This window comes from Marmota flaviventris, chromosome 3 (assembly GCF_047511675.1).
Source record: "Marmota flaviventris isolate mMarFla1 chromosome 3, mMarFla1.hap1, whole genome shotgun sequence".
Lineage (NCBI taxonomy): Eukaryota > Metazoa > Chordata > Mammalia > Rodentia > Sciuridae > Marmota > Marmota flaviventris.
The window spans coordinates 93,394,958-93,417,687 of record NC_092500.1 but is presented as its reverse complement, the minus strand read 5'-3'; the positions used below and the strand labels follow the sequence as shown (position 1 = coordinate 93,417,687).

General features: G+C 36.4%; 1 long non-coding RNA gene across 1 annotated transcript in view; it reads left to right on the top strand.

The window, feature by feature from the left end:
• Positions 1 to 11,399: 11,399 nt before the first annotated feature.
• Positions 11,400 to 22,730, top strand: part of LOC139705028 (uncharacterized) — a 33,905-nt gene continuing 22,574 nt past the window's right edge. The window contains exon 1 of the long non-coding RNA XR_011706926.1: positions 11,400 to 12,890. This is a non-coding gene — a long non-coding RNA (uncharacterized lncRNA). The remainder of the gene's footprint in view (positions 12,891 to 22,730) is intronic.

Genomic DNA, 22,730 nt, shown 5'->3' with positions numbered 1-22,730 from the left:
TTATCTGGTAGGTGATTTTAACAGGGGATGGGACATGGGGATAGCACAGCTTGGGTTAGCACCATTACCTATGAAGGATGCTGTCATTGGAATGTCTCCCAAATGTCTATGTGTAAAAGGCTTGGTCACGGGCCTGGGGTGCTATTGAGAGGCAGTGGAAACTTTCAGAGGTGGAGCCTAGTGGGAAAAAGCACATCATGACAGTATGATATGCTATGCTGTCATAGGCCCAAAGCAACAGGGTCAAGTGATCATGGACTGAAATCTTGAAACTGTGAGACAAAATAAACCTTTCCTACTTTTAAGTTGTTGGTCTCGGGTATTTTGGCACAGTGGTGGAAAGATGACTAATACAAAAGAGAACATATTTCTTCCCCTTAGTTGGACCTCTTTTAAATAAAATATTATGGTTTATTTATATCTGGATGTGCATCCGCATTTGTATACACAGAAATACACACATACATTTACACACACCACCACCACCTCCACCACCATAACCAGTACTAACCATTATGGATGCTCAGTAATTAAGTTATGTTGTTGCATCTTCAAACATACCATCTCTGTTTATTCATGCCTTGCTCACTTCTCAACTGCCCCAAACCAACTCTATCATAAGTAAATCAAGATCCTTCTACTGAAATCAGAAGATATTTTTCTGTACCTCTTACTGAGGAATTATCTAGGGCAATGATGGATGTTCTGAGGGGAAGTTTCAGACTCTCAAACGGAGAGTGGTAGAAGTTTTATAAAAAATGTGTATATATAAATTACATGAAATCTTCATTATATAGTACAAAGCCCTATTGTTTTCTCTTATAATGTTATATGAGGTAGAATCTTCTTATTGGAAATGTCTGATATTTGGCTTGGGCACATTGAAAGATGGAGATCCATCATGAGATTTTCGTGTATATAGAAAGACTGAGGTTTTAATGAGGTTGAGGAAATTTTGTCCAATCAATATCAGGTGGACAAGTCCCTCTATTTTTGAAGAATGAAAAAGTTACTCTTTTCAGGGTGCAGATGTGATCAGGTGTGAAGAGGCAGACTCATAAGAACTTAAACATCAATGAGACTGGAATGAGTTTCAGAATGGCAGGAATTTCAGGGAAACTCACACTTGTACTTGTTCCATGGCCAGATTTTCTGAATTCCAGAGTTTAGACCCTTTTTTTTTTCCTGTAGTCAATTGCCCTGGCAGATAAATTGTGATAAGAGAGGAGAATCCATGTTGGTACTCTATGCAGAATCGCTGTTAAAGACACCAGAGTCATGCCACACCACAGTGCTCTGCTCATTGCTGTTTGTGAGCTTATGTGCAAAATGCAGACGCTAGTCCAAAATAAGGAAAAGGAAAGGGGACAGAATTCTATCAAAACAGAAGAAAGATCAGTGGAGTAGAGGAAGGGGGTTGATGGGGAGGGAGGAGGGATGGGATAAAGGAAGAAAAATGGAATAAATCTGACCTAACTTTCCTGTGTACATATATGAATATATCACAGTGAATCTTACCATCATGTACTAAAACATGAATTAAAAGCACTATAAATAAATAGCAGAAAGATCAGTAGAGGGGAGGGAAGAGGGGGAAGAAGAATTGGAGGGAAAGGAAAAGGACTAAGGACCGAATTAGAACAAATTATATTCTGTGCTTTAATAATTATGTCAAAATGAATCCTACTGTTATATATAACTAACAAGAATGAACTTAACTTAAAAAAAAAAAAACGTGTTTGATGAGTGTGGATTTAGTCTACAGAGAGTTAGAGGAACTGAACTTTAAATGGCATGGAGCTGAGATAGTCTGACACATCCATTCCAAGATGGAGATGATTTCCACGAAGGGGACTAAAAATATTCATTGTCAGTTGGCTGTAGCTCCCCACGTTCACCTCCACACTTGGAACAGCTTTGCAGTCAGAACCAGGGTGGCCATGTCTAATGACATGTACCCTTTACTACTGTGGACAGCATGGTCCAAGGCTCTTTTTGTATCCTCCTCTTTCTGTTTCCTGGGCTATCTTCTTTCCTGACTGAAACATTCTTTCTTTCAACATATCAAGATGCAGTGGCTATCTCTTGGGTCACACTAACCAGAAAGTCAATGACTCAACATACAAATGTTGTGGCTGGCTGGAAGGTCAACTATCAATGGGTAATTGTATAACTTTGGTCCCTCTTTTTTAAGCAGACCTCTCAAGATTCCCTGAGCATTGCTAACAAGTACCTTATGGCTTCTTGGTTTAATGTTTGATGATTTTAAGGCCAGAAGTTTATCCAGGTAGTGAGGAGAAGGGCACAGAGTTTCTGGCACCGAAAGCATTAAAATTTAATAGAGAGGACACTCCTAGGGAATCCTGTTTGGGTCCTATAAACCATTCACCTGAGGGCTCTACTTTATAAATTAAAAAAAAAAAGTTTTTTTGAGTTACATGGTTGCATCCCACTGACTCTTCGTGAAGGCAGATGGTGAGAAGTGCAGTGATTTGCCTTGGGAGTCCGTACGATCCATTCAGAAGCAGCAGCACAAAAATCCTATGATCATCTCCCCCCTGCCAGCCTGAAATGTCAGCCCTGTGGGAAGCTGATAGGTGTTCCTGCTATCAGCTGAAGCAGCACCTCTACATTCGTACCTTTCAGGGTACTTTATTCACTATATATTCTATGTAAACTGTTGGATTTGACAAGGAGGAGTTGTCGAAGGCAGACTACTGGGAAGGGGCTGTGTTGGTTTGAATTTGGCACCAATCTCTCATACTTGACAGCTCAAGTACAAGATTGTGGAAGAGCTATAGGACCTATGAGCCTCCTCAGTCAGCAAGCGCAGGCCCTAAGTCACATTTAATTCAGAAAGCTCTGACAGCCCTGCATAAAATGTGAGCCGTAAAATGGAGAGATAGGAGCTGTGTGCAAGAGTAGGCCATTTACGTTATTTCTTTTTACTGGAGTTTTGGAAAATACTAACCAGGACAATACAGACTCTGATACATCATGAAGACATCTGCATTAGTAACCCAAAGAAAATATTCCAAACTTCAAGCCAGGGCAACATGATTTTTAAGGGCCAAAATCTAAGAGGGGAAATCAGAGGAGTTAAAAGCTACCTAAAATTCTTTGTGTTTTAGACTAAATCATACATATCTATCGATGTATAAATTAAACTACCCAAAATAAAGACAGAAGTTTAGGGTTGAAGCAGTTTTTAAGTGATAAAATACCAGACTTGAATAACACCTGTATCTGAGTCGTGGCCCTGAGACTTTCTGGCTGCTTGAGATATGACCAAGTTATTTAGCTGCTTTAAGCCCCATCTTTAACTCTAAACTGACAAAATTAATACTTTTTCCACTGAGTTAATACTCTATTGCTATGATAGTTCTGCATGACACACCATCCCGTGACTCAGTGACTTTGCTGACATTTCTACAGGGTTGGGCTGATCACGGCTGGGCTGACACCTATGTCTTCCGCACATTATGGTCTGGGCAGGCAATTCTGCTGGATTTGTGTCAGGTCTGTCCCATTTCTGGAAATTGATTGAAGTTTGATTGATTCAGAAAGATCTCAACTAGGATTACTGAGGTGATTTAACTATACTCAATGTTTCATGGTCCAGTATAGGGCTCAGCAAACTATGGCCTTTGGGCCGTATTCACTCCATGGGGTATTTTTATAACAGCACTTTCTTAGGACACACCTGTACTCATTTGTCTTTATTTATTTATTTATTTTGAGACAGGGTCTTGTTATGCTGCCCAGGCTGGCCTTGGACTTCTGGGCTTAAGCAATTCTTCTGCCTCAGCCTCCCAAGTAGTGAGACTACAGGAGCACAACCATGCTGGGCTATTTTGGTATTTTCTTTTTCTTTTTTTGGTACTGGGAAATAAACTCAGGAATGCTTAACCACTGAGCCACATCCCTGCCCCTTTTAAATATTGTATTAGAGACAGGGTCTTTTTTTATTGATTTAAAAAAATGGCAGTGGAATGCATTACAATTCTTATTACATGTATACAGCACAATTTTTCATATCTCTGGTTGTATATAAAGTATCTTGACACCAATTCATGTCTTCATACATGTACTTTGGATAATGATGTCTATCACATTCCACCATCCTTGCTAATCCCCTGCCCCTCCCTTTTCCTATCACCCCTCTGCCCTATCTAGAATTCATCTATTCCTCCCATGCTCCCCCTCCCTACCCCACTATGAGTCAGCCTCCTAATATCAGAGAAAACACTCAGCATTTGTTTTTTTGGGATTGGCTAACTTCACTTAGCATTATCTTAAACGCCATCCATTTACCTGCAGATGCCATGATTTGTTCTCTTTTATTGATGAGTAAAATTCCATTGTGTATTTAAGCCACATGTTTTTTATCCATTCATCCACTGAAGGGCATCTAGGTTGGCTCCACAGTTTAGCTATTGTAAATTGTGCTGCTCTAAACATTGATGTGGCTGTGTCCCTGGAGTATGTTGTTTTAAAGTCTTTTGGGTATAAACCAAGAAGAGGGATAGCTGGGTCAAATGGTGGTTCCATTCCCAGATTTCCAAGGAATCTGCATACTGCTTTCCATATTGGCTGCACCAATTTGCAGTCCCACCAGCAATGTATGAGTGTACCTTTTCCCCCACATCCTCGCCAATAGAGACAGGGTCTTGATGAATTGCTAAGTGCCTCACTAATTTGCAGAGACTGGCTTTGAACACATGATCCTTTGGTCTCAGCTTCCTGAACCACTGGGATTACTGGTGTGCACCACCATGCCCGGCTATTTTCATATTTTCTATGATTACTTTCATACTACAATGGCAGAAATGAGTAGTGGCAACAGAGACCATATGGCCCAAAAAACAAAGGATATCTAGAGAAAGTTTGCTGAATCTTGTTTCAGTAGGTTAGCCTCAGTGTACTATCATGGTGATGGCAAAGGAGCAAAGGAGGAAATGAAATTATGTAAGTCCCGTATCAAGAGTCTTCATGCATCCACATCCACCAACAAGCCATTGCTTTAAGCCCCACCTATATTAATTCTAAACTGACAAAATTAATACTTTACCCAAAGGAAGTCACATAGTTGACTTCAGAACAAGCTCTGTAAACTGAACTCCAACTCCTCAGTGAGAACAACTGTAAAGTCACATTGCACAAAGGTGTAGATACATGAAAGAATAAAAAAATTCTTTTATTTATGCAATTAATCACATATGCCCACTTTGTGATCATGAAGTTAAATTCAGACACATGTAAAAACATTTTATAAGCATTATAACATTCTGCAATTACAATAGCCTTTATTCTAAGGTCATTATTTTATTTAATTAATGATAATTGTGATGTGCTCAGAAAGATAGTAATAGTTATAACTAAATAAAAAACAATACAGTGCTGATTATGTGAACTTGGCCCTCTCCCTCTCATTTGCAATGTGCTGCCTTAGGAAGACAGATGGGACAAGGAACAAATATTTGGATAGCCTTATCGCCTCTATAACCAAGTTGGTTCCCAAACTGTGCCCAGTCTGTTCTCTTGAAATTATCATCTGCACCCTGCTCCTAACCAAGTGTTTCATCAAATTTAATCTGTTTCTAACTATTGGTATATTCAATGTAAGCCAGAGAATATTACTGGCCTAAACATGAAGTTACTGTGTAGCATTTGCTGAAATAATTATATATTATCTTCTATGAGTTGTATTCATCATGAAAATAAGGGCTGTGTTAAATCTTTGTTTGAGCTACTCAATCTATAAACCTGATAATTAATGAAATGTAATTTCCTTTTTAAAATAACTTTTTGACAATATAATATAATATAATATAATAGGCATGATCCAAGAATTTTAACAACAGTTTTGCCATCAACATACATGGGAAGTAGACAAGTCACCTTCTCCTGCTCTCTCATAACTTTACATTTAAAATGAAGATATTTAATTAGAAAACTTTTGAAACATCTGGAGACTCTGTAAATTCTGTTTATTCTGGATGCAGGTGTTGTCTATGCTTTCTCCAGTGATAAAATATGAATATCAACATGTGAGAATAATAATAATAGAAAACTTGTAGCCTCTATTAATGAGGTCAAAGCTGAATTTGTAGCCCCATCCAGTAGTGCACACATGAAATACCAGTAATTTGGGAGGCTGAGGTGGGAGAATTGCAAGTTTGAGGCCAACCTCAGCATCTTATTGAAGTTCTAAGAAACTCAGCAAAACCCTATCTCAAAACAAAACATAAAAAGAGCTGGGGATGTAGCTCAGTGGCAAAGCACCTCTTGGTTCAATACCTAGTACCAAGAAAAAAAAAAGCGGAGATTGTGAATTAAATAGAATTTTTTTAAAAATTATCAATGTCTTAGATTAACAATTAAAATTCTCTCGGAATCACTAATGAGATGTCACCAAAACAAAATGAGCATTTGTTAATTTTCAGAAAAAAGTTAAGTAAATGCATTGGTTTTTTTCTATTAATTTCTCTTCAGAATTGAATATGCTATGAGTGGAGTAGACCAGTCACTGGTACCGGTGGTTGATGGTAGGACAAACAGAATGACCAGAAATGAATCAATCACATAGCTTTCCTTGGTCTTATTCATTCTGGGCTCCCAAAATCTTGACCTTGACAGGTTCAACTTAGTCCAAATATCTGTATAGCAAGACATGCCTATTTTTTTCATGAAGGTACAATTTACTAAGGGCCTTTTGTGTGCCAGGCACTGCTGAAGGTGCTTAGTATATAATTACCTTTGTAGAGTTTGCATTCTAGAGGGGGTATTTCAAGTTGGGGCTTGGAAAGAAAGCAAAAGATTTGTTGAAATGACTGACCTCACACTATAATGAAAATGTGCTATGCCAAAGGTCAGTCTGCCATAGTGTGTGGGCCAAATCTGGATGGCTATGTTTGTATATAGCCCACAAGTTAAAAGCCTGTTTGTTAATGAATATTTGCAGTCAGTTTGATGACCAAGAATACTAATCTAGAACCTCAATTAAGCAAAATGTTATTCCCTGTATTAAAAATTCCATTTTTCTTCTCATTAGTTTCCTCAAATTACCAAAAAAGTGCACGATTATTACTGTTATCCTTTGAATTTCATAAAAAAACTACATGATCATTTATTTTTTGTTTTGTTTTATAGGTACCTATATAACACATTCAGCTTTGTCTCCTGTCTTTCAAATCCTACAGTATTTACTCTGCCTATTTACAAAGTTTGTTAACCCCCAATATATACAATCAAATAAAAAGTATATAATTACTGATTTCTCTAGGGTACTGAATTTCTTCAGTTTTTTGTTACTGATACCAGGATTTAATCAAAGTGACCAAGAAAGTCACTTTATTTCAGTATTTACCCTCAAACCAAATTATTTATTTTTGTTGTAAGTTATTATGCACTTTATATATCCTGGTAAATTCTGGACTACCTGGTAATTTTTTAAGCATTTTCTCAATTGTTAAAACAATTTAGATACTACCAATTTTCTTCCTTGAAAACAGCTTTTTAGCAGAATGTCTTGAGTTTCTGTGTGCTCTCCCTGGTAGCTGAGCTTTTTTCTGAGATCAGTACTTTTGATGTTACTGTGATGGAAATTGAAGTTTTAAAGCCCCTTTGGCTGGAAAAGTCTCTTTTTGCTTGGAGTAGATATATAGAAATCATGACACTTCCAGCATTCCACTATTAAATCACTCACTTCTCAGAAGTGGTAGTTAAAACCATTAATGTTTAATCACTTCATACCCAATGCCAAGGAGTTTACATTAACTGAGAGCAGAATATGCTATGGCCAAATGAAAATGAACAGAAAACTCAGAAACAGCTGATGATGTCTAATTTAACATCTTTGTTTTTTCCTGGGACATTTATGCTCATGGTGGTGATTTTATATTGCACACATATAATATAGTCATGGTTATTGCTTTTAAAATTGCTCCTACTTTCTTTGATGGATTTAAATTTATCACTGTTTTATGGAGAGAGAACATATTGTTCCACTAGGAGCATCATGACTTCTCACTGCTCTGCCACACAAATTCTAAATCTGCTAATTCAAACATCACCCCAAACTCCTTTGCCAAAAACAAAAACAATGACCATTATGTGTAGAGTTTTTTGATATGTATTTCAAAATATGAAGAATAAAAATTACACAGATTCCTGTTTCTAGAGATCCATCCCAGAGAAGCATTAGACAAAAAATTTGAAAGTATTTGCAAACAAATCTATTCATTGGAGCCTTTTTTGTAATAGCAAGCTAGTGCAAATAATTAAAATATTCACCGATAGAGAACTGATAATTCATACAATGGATTATTATGGATCTACAAAAGTGAGAAAAATCTCAATATGTTATTGTGTTTCCTATGGAATAATCTCCAGAATACAAGAATATGTACATATTCTGATAAGTATGTGTGTATTTGTGTTTATATTTCAAAAATCAAGGACAAACCATGAGTTTAGAAAAATAGGTAATTATAGAGGCAAGAAGAAAATATCATGAGGGGAGAAATATATAGAAACTAATTTTAATTATTTTGAAAATATGGCTTTTGAAAATGTAAATATTTTATATAATAATAAAATAAAATTAAATACAAAAAGCAGTTCTTAAACATTTCAAATAAAACAAATAAACAAAAACTATATGATTCTTTTGATGGCATAACCTCCCTCAGGAACTGTGACTTCAAAGTATAACTTTTTATTGTACATCCTTCATGGAAAAAAAAAACTTAAAAAATCAAATCCTTCTTCCACCAGGAATGATATCATTGGTGGTAGTGTCAAGATTATTCAGGGACTGTAGTAAATGGAGTGTGGAATAAAACAAATTAGTAATATTTGGGTATCTTAGTGTCACTGAAAACCAGGTTTGGGGCATGTCAGAAATGAGATAGATATGAAATTGATTAGGTTAAGGAAAAACTCAGTATTCCTGAATTTGAACTGGAAATATTAGTTTGAATTACTGATGTGTTTTATCTAAAAAAATTAGGCTAGCTGTGTGTATGAATTAGGCTAGCTGTGTGTATGGGGCCGGGGGAGGGGGAGACAGACACATAGGAGTCACCACTAAAAAGAACTAGTAGCCAGATGCAGGAAATATGAGATGAACCTGGTATAACTTGCCATATAAGTTATAAGCATCAATAATAATGCTACTCAAGATTAATAGTGCCATGTCAAAAGGGCTTGAACCTAAATGAATAAGCTCCCATGTCAATAAATTGTAAGGTATCACTGAATCCATGGGTTCATAAAATATGTCCATACAAGTATATACAAACTATATATGTGTATGTGTGTATACATACACACATATAGTCTTCTTTGAAGATGTTAGGGAAGATATTACTTTTGAAAACTGTTTATAGACAAAAATGTCCAAACCTTTTTCTTACCTTTCTTGTGCAAACTGTACCTTGGCACAAGCAATGATTGATGAAAGAGAAATGTCTCTGTGTAGAAGAAAACCAACTAATAGTTGAAGAAATAATTTATCTTTTCAACATCTAATGAGATAATGGATTTAAGCAAAGATTATCAATGGCTGTTCACATCACAAAATAAAAACAACCAGAAGTTATTTATTCCTGAATGAAGCACACAATAAAATCTATGAAGTCGTGTGGATAAAAAAGCCAACAAAAATCTGCATAAGTCTCTAATTTTGAATACAAATTTACCAGAAATCAAAAGGAAACACACACACACACACATACACCATGAAAATCAAATCATAAAAATTCAGATTGAGGAAAAGTTTAAGTATATGAAGCTCATTTATTCAACAAAAGCTTGCAGAGAGAGGAAAGAGAAGGAGAGGAAAAGAAAAATCTATAGATGAAAAGAAACGAGACATTTATCATCATTTGGTTGTAGTGCATGGATGTGGTTTGAGTTCTAATTCAAAAAACAAAGTAAAAAAGATAAGCAATTGAAGAAATAGGAATGAGTATTGAATATTAAATAATTATTTAAATATTTTTAGGTGTGATAGCTATTGAGTTTGTAAAAAGCATTTCTATCTTTTATAAACACCCTTGGAATGTTGAGGTGTTTGGGATCCAGAGCTAAAAGAGAATGTATTTCTGTTTTAAGCCACTAAATTGCTGATAATTTCCTATGATAGGCCTTAGAAGACTTTTCATAGCAAACTCTGGGAGAAGTCATCTCATAAGGTATCCATGTGCAATATGAGATGCCCAAAGGAATGTAATACTGGTGTCAGGTCGTTTGGAAGGGTAAAACACAGAAGTTAGGATTCTGAAATCTCTCTGGACTTCCTTTCATACAGTTTTCTGGAGTCCTGACATGCTTCTGTGGGCAGCAGGAGATAGCCAATAGCTGAGAACCAGTGGACCCATCACAGGGATCCCTGCAGTGAGGGATGACTCTCATGAGGGCCATAGCAGAGGTAGTAGAAGGATGTGGGCCGCAGAGCTAGAGAAGAGAGAAGGAACTGAGGATGGATAGGAATGGGGAGATAATATGTACTAAATATGCTGCGGCCATATGATTTCTTTACCTAAGCTCTTGGTACAGGGGATTCATGTAGGCCGAGGCTGAAGCCAGAGACCAGGAGAAATTAGTTACAGCTCATCAGAAAAGCAGAAGCCAGGAGAAGAATTATAACATAGGAATTAGAATTCACCTCCTTAGAATAACTTCCTCTTGTACCCCCATTTTGACTTGGGGAAGGAGGAGCAGAGAAATTTTTCTATTAAGTAGTTTCCAGAAAGAATTTAACTACCATAGACTATTCTAATCAAGTGGAGATTTAGCAGCATGCATAGACAAGCTTAAGAATTTTCTTTATTTTGAAATATTTTTAAGGTATATTTTATTTATTTATTTTTATGTGGTGCTGAGGATTGAACCCAGTGCCCCACATGTGTGAGGTAAGCACACTATCACTGAGCTACAACTCCAGCCCTTAAGAATTTTCTTGATGTGTGAGGTGGTACATGCCTGTAATCCCAGCTACTCAGAAGGCAGGAGGGTTACAAGTTCAAGGTCAGCCTAGACAATTGAGTGTTCTTCAGTAAATTAGTGATACACTGTCTCAAAATAAAAAATAAAAAGGACTGAGGATGTGGCTTAGTGGTAAAGCATCCCTTGTTAAATCCTTAGTACCAAACAAAAACAAACATAAATAATTTTCTTTTGTCACTAGGTGGAGTGGGGGTTGGAGGGTTGAAAGGAGTACTTTGAAATCACATCAGTTAGAAAATTTCTTAAAAACTACATTTGGGTGCAAAAGTTGTAGCATATAAATATTTGACGTCACATATAGAAGTAGCAAAAATCAGTTGTTGTAGACTTTGGATATTTTTTCTTAAATAAAATCCATGATTTTTTTTTTAACGGGGTAATTTAGACCTTACTTATTTGCACATCTGTCTGCCTGTGAAAGAGTCAGATTCAGACAACGAAAATCTATTGCAATTCTATCTATTTTAGCTTCAGTCCTACCTACTATCAGAGTTCAGGAGAAGCTGGTCTCTTGGAAGAGCTTCGTTGAACAATCTTAGGGGGCTACTTTTGATGTGGTTTAGGAGTGTTATTAAGAAACTCATGAGTAACTCTCATTAAAATGAGTTTTACAGATGCTAACTGATAGATCAGCAAGTTTGGAGGGCTGTTTTTAATGTATTTGGTTATTTTGGAGTTTTGCATCTTTTTAATTTAACCTCTCACAGGTCAGGTCACTTTTACAGTAAACTAAAAGGAGAATATTGAAATAATTGCCCATAAAATGAAGGTCTCCTATGTGTACCCCTGCCTGTGGGTACACATTTGCCTGAAAAATTTGCCTCTTGCCCTCACTCTCTGCTTTGTTTTGCTCTACAGTGGACTGTTAGGTGTGGATTCTTTGGCCAGCATGAGAGTTTTATTTCAGTTTTCTCTGACGCTTGTCTGTCTTTCTTCAAATGTAGGAAGTAATTTGCTAGGGTGTGAGATAAAGTACAAAAAAATGAATCTAAAGCACCCAAGCAGCTCATGGTCTGGAAATTCTTGAACTCCTTTGAGCAGATCGGTGATTTCCCATTGCCACTAGATGTCCCTGTGTGGCTTTTCTTTTGGACATCAGTGCAGTACATACAGCAAGATATTTCCACTCTGCTGGATGAAAGGAAAGAGCTCCGCAGGCTCTGAAGAAGCAGTTTACAGTGGAATGTCATCCAAGCTGCGACTCCACACAACATAGCCCTAGTGCACAGATTTAACAAACAAGGGCACACAATGCAGGGAATCAGGAAACTGCATAGAAATCAGGACAATATATTAGTCCTGGGCTCTTTCCAACTTGTATTCATTAAGCTTTCCCTGTCTCCTAGCCCACTCTTGATAGCCTAGATCAAAGCTTCTAAAACTGTCTAGCATGAAGAAACACGAAGAACATGCTTCGAAATGTGGAAGTTACATCACATGCAGCTCAACATGTGAGTTTGATAACACCCAAAGTGGGTATTCCCTGGTGAGTGACATCAACTCACTGATTAAGTACTTGGATGGTCCATCAGTGTTAGCTGATAGTGAATGTTTTTTTAATGCTTAATTCCAATTTTGGGATTCATTTCGTTATAGATTGACAAGTTTGTAGACCAGCTCTGAGGGTTAAGACTGACTTCTATATCCTTGAATTAAAACTAGCAGACCTTGAGAAAAGAGGCTCAAGGCAGCTTCAGGAGACTTGAATGGAAACTAATGCAATGCAGAGGGGCTGTGGTGTGTGCTCTCTGTCTTTCCAGGGATCCTGCTCCCGGCCAGGCCTGGATTTCCACTGAGCCCCTATGCTGAATCTACAAATGAAGGCTGCTTTAAAAGAAATCAATGGGTGATCTCAGGAAGCAGCAGCAGTGGAAAGTGTGAGTTCTTGCAGTTTCTGAATGTTCTGGGGAAATAAAACAAATTTTTAATTAAAATTTTTTTTGAATGAGAAGAAACACATTTAATTGTGTCAAAATTATAAATAAATTTTGGGTTGATGCTCTCCTTTTTTTATCACACTATTGAGATACTCACAATAAAGAATAAGAAGAGTTACAGTTTCCGAGTCTTGTATGAGTATTCAAGGACCTCCTTTGGTAGGTTCAAGATAAGTTTTAGTTTGAAGTCATTGAGCTCAGGCCTTTTTGCTCCCAAATTTTATTCATACAGTTTAAATGAGAAAGTGCCCACTGTGAATTGAGTAAAAATACACAAACTCAGTGATATAGATGTTATTTTGTACCAGGGACAATTTACTGATTTAACGCTAGGCTACATCCCTAGCACTTATTTTATCTGGAGATAAGATCTCACTAGTTCACCAAATGTATAATGTACTTACATTACACATCTCAAGAGAAAAAGCACAAGTACTTACCTTTTTCAGAAAATGCCATTTCACTCCTATCTTTATGAGAATAAATCATTTAATAAATAAGGAAACTTATGTGAACAATTCTAGGATTTGCCAAATACAATCTCATGATTTAATATTAAATTCCAATATTCAGATAATAAGACTTATAGTAGATGGTCACAATTCATCAAGAGAGAAAAACTGATGTTTTACTGAATTTGTGATTCAATTTGTCATAACAGTTTTGAGGAAATGTACTCATTTTTCTGTAGCCATAATGGAAGAGAGATTATCTCTAGTTATAAAATGAAGCCTTTATAGTGCCACTTCACACATTTGAAAAAAATGAAGATGGTATAGGGTGGCAAATACCATGTACTTGGATTAATTTTAATAATTAGTCACAGAGACACCTAGGTGATAGTGTGATGGTTTACCCAGAAACCAGCTCCAATTATAGAATTAGTAGAAAGGAGTCTTTTAGCTGTGCAAACTGAAAAGAAATAGTTTGTTTACTCTACGCATCAAGAGTTTATGTCTAAACAATCATTTATTAAGCCCTTTATTTGTAAGGCAAGCATATAATTTGCCTAAATAACAACATTGAGAGTGGTGATTAATTGTCCTGTTTACTGACAGAAAACCATTTAAACCAGACTATAGTTTAAAAAATATAATTAAACTATATATTTTGCTTGTTTGTTTATTTATTTATTTATATGATTCCATGGGTCAGGCCAAATAAAGACTGCAAATATATTGCCTTCTCAGCTCCAAACTCTTGGAATCATAATTCCACATTTTGATGAGAGAGATTTTCTTATTCCTTCTCAGGCAATAGAGAACTGCAGTTCTTCTGAACCACTGTGCTTTGATAAGGGCAGCAGTATGTTATGAGTCCCTCATGGGAAGAGCCAACAGAGTACTAAATGGTCCAGAAACTTATTTCAGAATACATGTGTATATTTACATATGTGTGATATCATATCTATCCCTATATCATATATACACACACACATTACCTTACTCCAGTTCTTAAATAATCCCCACAAATAAATTTCTAGGAGAATAAGTTCTTCACATATTTCTTTGTGAATTGTTCAAGGAAATTAGGCATCATAAATAAGGACTCTGAAGTATCCACAAAGATTTCAGATGTTTATCAACAGATTATAAAATATGAATTTCTAGTTGATTAAAAAATAAGATATAAATTTGAAATATTCAGAGAACAGAAACTTTAAAAATGACAAGTAATTCACAGAAAAAAACTAAACTTATAAAAATGAGAAATATAATAATCAAAATTTAAAATTAAATATAGGAATTTTGGAGTAGATTAGACTCAACTGACAGAGAATCTATGAATTGAAGATAGGTCAAGAGAAACTATCAAGAATGTAGCCTGGATTATCAATGAGTTAAAAAAAAAATGAAAAAGAGAAGAGGAAACATGGGAGAGAGAGTGATCCAACACATATTAAATCAGAGGTCCAGAAGTAGCAAAAAAGAGAGAATGGAAAGAGGAGAGCCCTCAGTATTTGAAAATATATTGAATAAACAAGAATTTTCCAGAAGTGATGAAAGATACCAAAACACAAATACAAGAAACTCAACAAATCTAAAGTAGGACAAAAAAATTCATGATGAAAAGCAAAATGCTATAAGAAACAGAGGCAAAGATTAAATGTAAATGACATTTGGATGGATAGTGTTCATTCCAACAGCTTCCATGGAAGTGAGAAGGCAGTAGGATGAGAGATGGAATATGCTGAGAGCAAAACATTATTATACTACAAATCTGTGTTCATAAAAATAACTTTCAAGAATGGCAATACAATAAAGATGTTCCTCAAAAGAAAACAACGGAGAGCTTGTCACCAGGAGACCCACACTGAAGGCAATTCTATACGATGAACCCCAATCCAGAGGAAACAATCCTCAAAATGATTAAATTATAAAGAGAATAGTACAACTTTACAACAATAGTGGAAGAGTTTAACAACGTTTCCTCATAATTGATATCTAAAAATCAGAAAAAATTAGTAGTATAATTAAAATTCGATATATATAATATATATGTTAGACAATTGAAAATTCCACATTGTTTTAAAACACACAGAGAATACTTGTTAAATTGACTATATAATGGTCCATGAAGAAAATTTAAACAAATGTCAATGAGCTGAAATCATGCATATGTTTTCTAGCTTCAGTGTATGTAAGCCAGAAACTAAAACCAACAAAACACAGGAAAAAGAGGGGAGTAACTTCACATGTTTAATATTGAATAAACATACCTCTGTGTAATCTATGAGCCAAGGAAGATTCTGGAATGAAAATTTTAAACATTTTAACCAAATGATAATAAAAATCCTATATATGAAAAATTTTAGGGAGAAGCCAAAGTTATACTTTTAAGTAACTTATGAGCTTAAATTTTTATATTAGAAATTTAAAATTATACATTTTAAAATATAGGTAAAAATGTAGAAAATAAAATCCATAAAAAGTAGAAGAAAGGAAATGATACAACAAAGAACAGAAATTAACAATGTAGAAAATAGATAGAAAAGATAAAACTAAAAGTTGTGTCCTTAAAAAATTAACAGGAAAAAATTTATAAATATTGTCAGACCAAACAATAAAAAGTTTAGAAAGCACATGTAAAAGGAAAATATAATGTAATCTATTATATTAATAAGAGATTTAAGCAAGTTTATTAGATACAAAATAAATTTTACTCTCTTTATCTGTGAACATAGTGTAAAATAATTATTAAGAGCATAGGTTTGGGAATTAGGTGAGACATATTCAGGCTCAAACAGTTTGTGTTTTGTGGTCTTTGGAGAATTACATAAGTTCTATAAGTCCCAAATGACACTTGGTGTAATGATAATACCATCCTCATAAAGCTGTTGTTGGGATAATAAGAGTTAAATATATAAAGTACATAGAAAAGTGCCTGATGACTAATCATCTATTGATAAATGTTAGCCATTATTACTTGGTAAATTAGAGCTATTTTAATTCTGGTTAGTTTCTTTATAGAAATCAAACTTAAAAAAATGCACCAGACTTGCAGTCAGAAGACTCTGATTTGAATCCAGCTCACTGTGACCTTGGGCACAACCTGAATTTTAACAACTACATTGATAATGTGGGGGACAAAAACACTCACCTGAGGGTTGTTTTAAACTTACAAAATATAGTAGATAATGCAAGTTTTCCAATCAGATTGTCTACTTCCACATTTTCCCCCTGTTTTTGTACATTGCCAAATATAGTGAGGTATCATTTTGGAATATTAATATTTCCAGTTGGAAATTGGTCAAAGCCATTGATTACTTTAAGGAGCATTAGAATTGTGGATAACAAGCATTTAGAGAAAGAAACAACACAATGTTTTACTTTGGACATCTCAGAAAGGTTTTTGGTGTTCCCAAACAGTAGTTCTGAAGACTGTATTATTCAGGGTTCTTTAGAGGAATAGGATCAACAGGAAATATGATTATCAAAAGGGGATTTATTAGATTGCCTTGCATGACCAGAAGCTGCAGTGTCCACAATGATTGGCTGCAGGCTGGAGATATGGAAGAACAAGTAGCTGTGTTGTCCAAGATGCTGACACCTCAGAACAAGAGGGATCAATGATGCTACCCTAGTCCAAGAAGGAGGGCTTCTGGAAACTCCCTGGAAAATCACTGGCAGAGTCTGCTTTGGAAGAGTGAAGAAGCAAGAGTCTGATATCCTCAGGAGATTGCAGCAGCAGTCAAGAACCAGTTCAAGAAGAATACAGCTTGCATCTGCTGCTGCTTCATTGATCTTCCAACTTTTATACCATCCAAGCCTCCAATCTATTGGATGCTGCTGCCCATGTTTAGGGAGGATCTCCATTTCAGTTGGCTGTCCCACATGCCAGTCATTCCAAGACACACCCTCATCTACACACCAAGAAGCCTTTAATCTGCACCATTTCTTAATCCAATCAAGTTAGCAATTCAAATTAACCATTACCACATTATATATATATATTTGTGTGCATGTGTATTTAATTTGGAAGACCTGGCCTTTTATAGAAAGAAGAAAAGGATCTTAAGATTCAGAAGGACAACTCTGAAGGAAGCAGTATATAAAGTATCTGTTATAATAATCAGCTTGGAAATAAGGAGGGAACTTCTACTCTGCCCACCCTTGATGCTGTGGTGCTGGTGGTTATTTGGGGGTAAGTGTTATGGCACACAGTGAATACAGCTTAGAAAGAAGAGAGAGGAGAGTAGATGAGGCCTACAAATTAGCATCTGTCCTTCTCTAACCCCAGTTTTTTTGTGCAGGAATTAAACTAATACTTGCAGGTGCTGTGTGGCCTTGGATGACCACCACATGTCACTGGTGGTAAGGAGACAGGCTAGCTGCACAGGTAGCTGTTAAGAATCTTGCCATCAATGGCTGCCTGCATGTTGTCTGTGGATTCTTCAAGAGAAAAGACATCTATCTCCTGCTGACCTTCATCAAGCAGCCACATTGTGAAGAAACAGGTCAAATTTTAATGTCTTAGTCATTTTGTGATCCCTGGGGTAGTAGGTGAGTGGATGTGTAGAGTTTGACCAGGGAAAAATCTCCCAGCACCAGTATCTGGATGGAAAGGACAGTAGTCAAATACCTTTCACACAAGAATCCTCTTTTATCCCCTCCCCATGTCCAGTAAGTGAATTCCTATTTATCCTTATAGATAAATCTCAAATGTCTCAAATACTCTTAATTCTTTCTACACATTCCCAAGGAAGTGTTGACCACCCCCTCCCTTTTGGATAACCACTATATCTTGCATTCAAGCACTTGTTAAAGAATGTTGCCAATATTTGTTTACATTTGTTTTCACTTTTAAACTATGCAATTAATAGTGTTATTTAATCTTGGCATCTCCAGCATATAATTCCTGGCACACAGAAGAATCGTAGTAATTGCCAAACAAATGAATGAATATATATATGAATATTATATTTTTATTTTTCATAAGCATTTTATTAAGGCTTACTCTTTGCAGAATTTTTATTTGCTTTTTTTGTGGAGTAGGGGGAGGGTGTAATGGGGATTTAACCAAGGATTGATTTACCACGGAGCTACATCCCCAGCCATTTTTATTTTTGTATTTTGAGACAAGGTCTTGCTAAGTTGCTTAAGGTCTTGCTATGTTGCTGAGGTTTGTTTTGGAGTTGCGATCATTTTGCCTCAGCCTCCTAAGTTGCTGAGATTACAGGTGTACACTACTGTGCCAGGCTCTGCAGAATTCTTTCAGTCCGAGTGAACATAAGTTTTTTGAAAACTGTAGGCAAATATTATATTTTCCTGGTAAGAGTTGCATCCATCTGGTCCTATACAAACAATGTAAGTCATTTTCTATGAAGAGTAACTTTTACTGTGATTCTGGAAACCTCTTTTTGAGGCCTAATCTTTAGGGCACAAGAAATTCTACCACATTTTCATCTCACATATGAAAGCTTGCAAAGATTCAGAAGTCTGAAAGCTCCAATCAGTAGCCTGGGTGTGAGGGAGTTGGTAGAAAAATGGAGAAACAGTTACAAGTTTCAACAAAAATTTTGAGTGCATTGTAAGTTCAACCTCATTATATACTAATAATTGTCTTAAAATAAAAAGTAGTTCAAAGTACTCCCATTATTTCTTTAAAATCAAGCCATCTTGCAAATGTTTTAATAATAAAAGCATTATTCTTTTAAAGTAAGGGAATTTTAATTTTAAAGTTGAGGTAGTTCTTGTTTGTTATTCTCTTTTTCATTTATTTATGTCCTCCTTTCTAGACCACCTTCCCAATGGCCCTCACTAACACAATTCCAAATACTTTTTACTCTCTGTTTTCTGTGTCAAGCAAATAGTAGGATTTGCCTTCATATTGGATACTCCTGAAGGCCCATGAACAGTCCAGAGCCAGGAGGGCAGGGACCCACAAAGAGGAGCCACCCATGAACTGGAGACATGCCTCAGTGATGGACTGCTTGCCCAGCATGTGAATGTCTTGGGTTCAATCCCCAGTAACCCCCCCTCCCCCGCCACCACACAGGCACACAGGGAAAAAAAGAGGAGAGACCCAGAATGAGTTTAATGATGAGGGTGCTGCTACCAAGTTTGGCAAGCTCTGTCAGAATTGGCTGTTCAGCACTTCATTGTTGTCAATTTGAAGCAAACTGTCTTAAGAAATTGTAAATATATATGTTAATTTCAAATCTAGTAATTTTCAAGCCTGACCAACCACATGGAGCTTACAAAAAATATAAATTCTTCACCCTTTTGGAAATTTTATTTTAGTAGGTTATAGAAAATACCTGCATTTTTTAAAAGTCCCCAACTTGATTCTGATGTTCTGTCTAAATGTAATATTCAAGGTAATACATATGTATCATGATTTTTATTTCACAGAAGATGTTTTATACAACTGTGAATCCTATGGGTGGTGAAAATTCAAGTCTTTCCAATTACAGATGCTGGCTTTTTGATGCCTAAATAAATGTTTCAGATGATGTCTCCACCAGAGTTTAGCCATTTCAGAGACAGCACTCATTCTAGCTTAATACCACCTTGGTCGTTTCCCAAGGCCCCCTTAAAAACTTTCCTAGAATGAAGACTTTTGAAACTATTTCTACTCATACAATCTTTTTCTTCTCCAAACACCTATATCAAGAAGACCTCTAATATGCAACTCAACATTTATTAAATGAAATGTTGAGAATTCTTTGTAAATTGCAAACTGTGATTCAAATGCTATTTTTTATTGTACCTTGTGTTGTTTATTGTCATGTTTCTTTGCTTCTAGATTTCCTTTTTATATTTTGAATTCTCCGAAAGCTACTAGGTGTTGCACTTTTCCCATCCAAATAATGAAAAAGCAAGAAGAGTATGCTAGTTAACTTGGGAATAGTATTGTAGGCCGGGGAAGATGGGCTACTAATTTCTACCAAGAGAAGTAATATTGAAACCCGACCAGACAAGTAAGTCCCCTAAGCTTTCATGTTCTCTTATTGCTTTGGAATGGCAATTTTTATAACTACTTTCTTTCAGTTTTATGTACACAGATTTATTATTTTCTATCCCCAAAATGTATACTCTATAGGTTGGGGACTCACAATCAATTAGTAAAACATTTGTTTGGTTCAAAATATTGATGTAATGTGAAGAATTTATGTCTTCCTCCATATTACTTGATTTTTCTCAGGCCTCAAAATAGTTATTTAAAAATATTTTTGATAATTGCTATATGTTTTCACATTTGTGACACATTAGAACATTTGTATAAGAAACTAAAATATTAATAACTAAATTTGCATTTCATAGTTGGTACATACATTTTTTTTGAAATACACAATATTAAGATTTCAGATATTTACTCTACTCTTCATATGGGTCTTGCCATCTTTCTAGTTTGAATACAGATGTGATAACTTTGCTTAGTAACATTTGAGTTTTATATTGTTTATTTTATAATGTATTAACTTCCATAGTGAGTGAGAATGCATTCTAAATGATATAGATCTGAGGAGCTTCTCTTATTTACTTACCAGATTTTCCTGGCAATCAATAAAATATATCTGACCACAGAAGTGAGAGGAAGTTTTAATTCTCAATGGCAAGATTGGCTTGCTTATCTTCAAACATCAGTAGTAGAAAACACAGATAAAATTCTCTAGTCTTTTATGAATATTTGTATCTATATTCTAGAAATGACCTTTAAATCCATTTCATATACAGAGATTTTAGCAAAAAGAATAATACATGATTAGTGGTCCTTTCCATGTGTGTTTACACACAACAGCCATCCTTGGTGTCTGGAGGGGATTGGTTCCAGGATCCCTCTGCAGATATCCAAATCTGCAAATGTTCAACTCCCTTACATAAAATTGTACAATATCTGCATATACACACATCCTCATTTATATACCAAATCTGAAAGAATTCCCCACGCAAAGACACTTCGCCGGGAGAAGTCCAATTTTATTGCAAAAAGCTGTGTGCTTATATAGAACTAAGGGGGAGATGGTAGGGCTTAGATAAATGGCAGGCAACCCGTTTATTGGCAAGTTCTTCCAGATATCAGCTCCAGAGCCCAGGAATTAGTTCTCATTGGGGCTAAGGTTCCCCGCCAGCGAGATTTGAAATTGGAGCCAGTGGGAGAGTTCACACGGGCGGGAACTTTTCGTGCCACTGCAGAAAAGAAGAAGGTAGGAAGAAGAGGTCCTTAGGCGCCATGTTGGGGTTTTTTTCTCTGGGGTATGGCTGCCGTTTATACTTTTCCCAACATTCCTCCCTTTTTGTTTTCTTAGGAAGTGGGGCATCGTTGGTCAGATCCGGCTGCTTCCTGCTGTGTGGGGGCGCTGTGGGGCCTAGAAAGGGAAGTGGAGGCATGCTCTGGGGGCAGGTCTGGGGATATCATGGCAGCCAGAAATAGAACCCAGTGGCTATAGACAGCTACTTCCGTAGGGGTGAAGTCTATGAAAGTTCCCTGAAGCCACAAGTTGTCGATGGCATGGAACCAGTCCTGGATGGAGGAGATTGTTGGTATCAGCCACTGGTCCTGTAACAGAGACTCTAGGAAATACTGGAAGCGTTGCCTGGACATCACCAGCACCTGAAGAAGATCAGAGCGAATAAAAACAGAATGAAGATAAAAATTAAAGCAAAGGTCAATTTTTGGCAGAAGTTCCATGTTGGGGGACTGACAGAGAAGAGGCCAAGGGCCATGAGGAGGCTTAAAAGGACATAAAGACTCATGAATCCAGGATGGCAGATTAAGAGGTTCTCTGAGCTCGTTGTCTCCCGCTGTCTGATGTCCGTTGCATTCCATCGTGCCTGGTAGTGAGCTTCAGCACTGAGTGAACTGTTCTCTTGGAGATGTTGGGGGCTCATCGGTCATCAGAGGCTGGTAGTGCCTAAGCAGAAGCTGGTTGAAAGTTTGATTAGAAATTTTTTGCAGTTGGGTTTGAAGGAACTTCATTATGCAGGGCAAGAGAGCACAAAAAAGGAGCATCCCAATAAGGGGCCCCAAGATAGGTAGTAAGTACGTGGCAAGAGAGGATTGGAAGTACCCTGTTATGGGATTGGAGGAGGTGGGTTTGAGCAATTGGGTCGATAATTCCTGCAATTTAACAACATTTTTTTCTATTAGCCCAGACTCATTAACATAATAGCAACATTCCTCTCTGAGGAACAGGCATGTACCCCCTTTTTCTGCAGTGAGAAGATCAATTGCCCTTCGGTTTTGTAAAGCCACTTGTGCCAATGAAGTAACCTGCTGCTGCAAGGAGCCCAGAGACTCAGCAGTGGTATCGAGTGCTTCCTGCAGTTTTTGTTG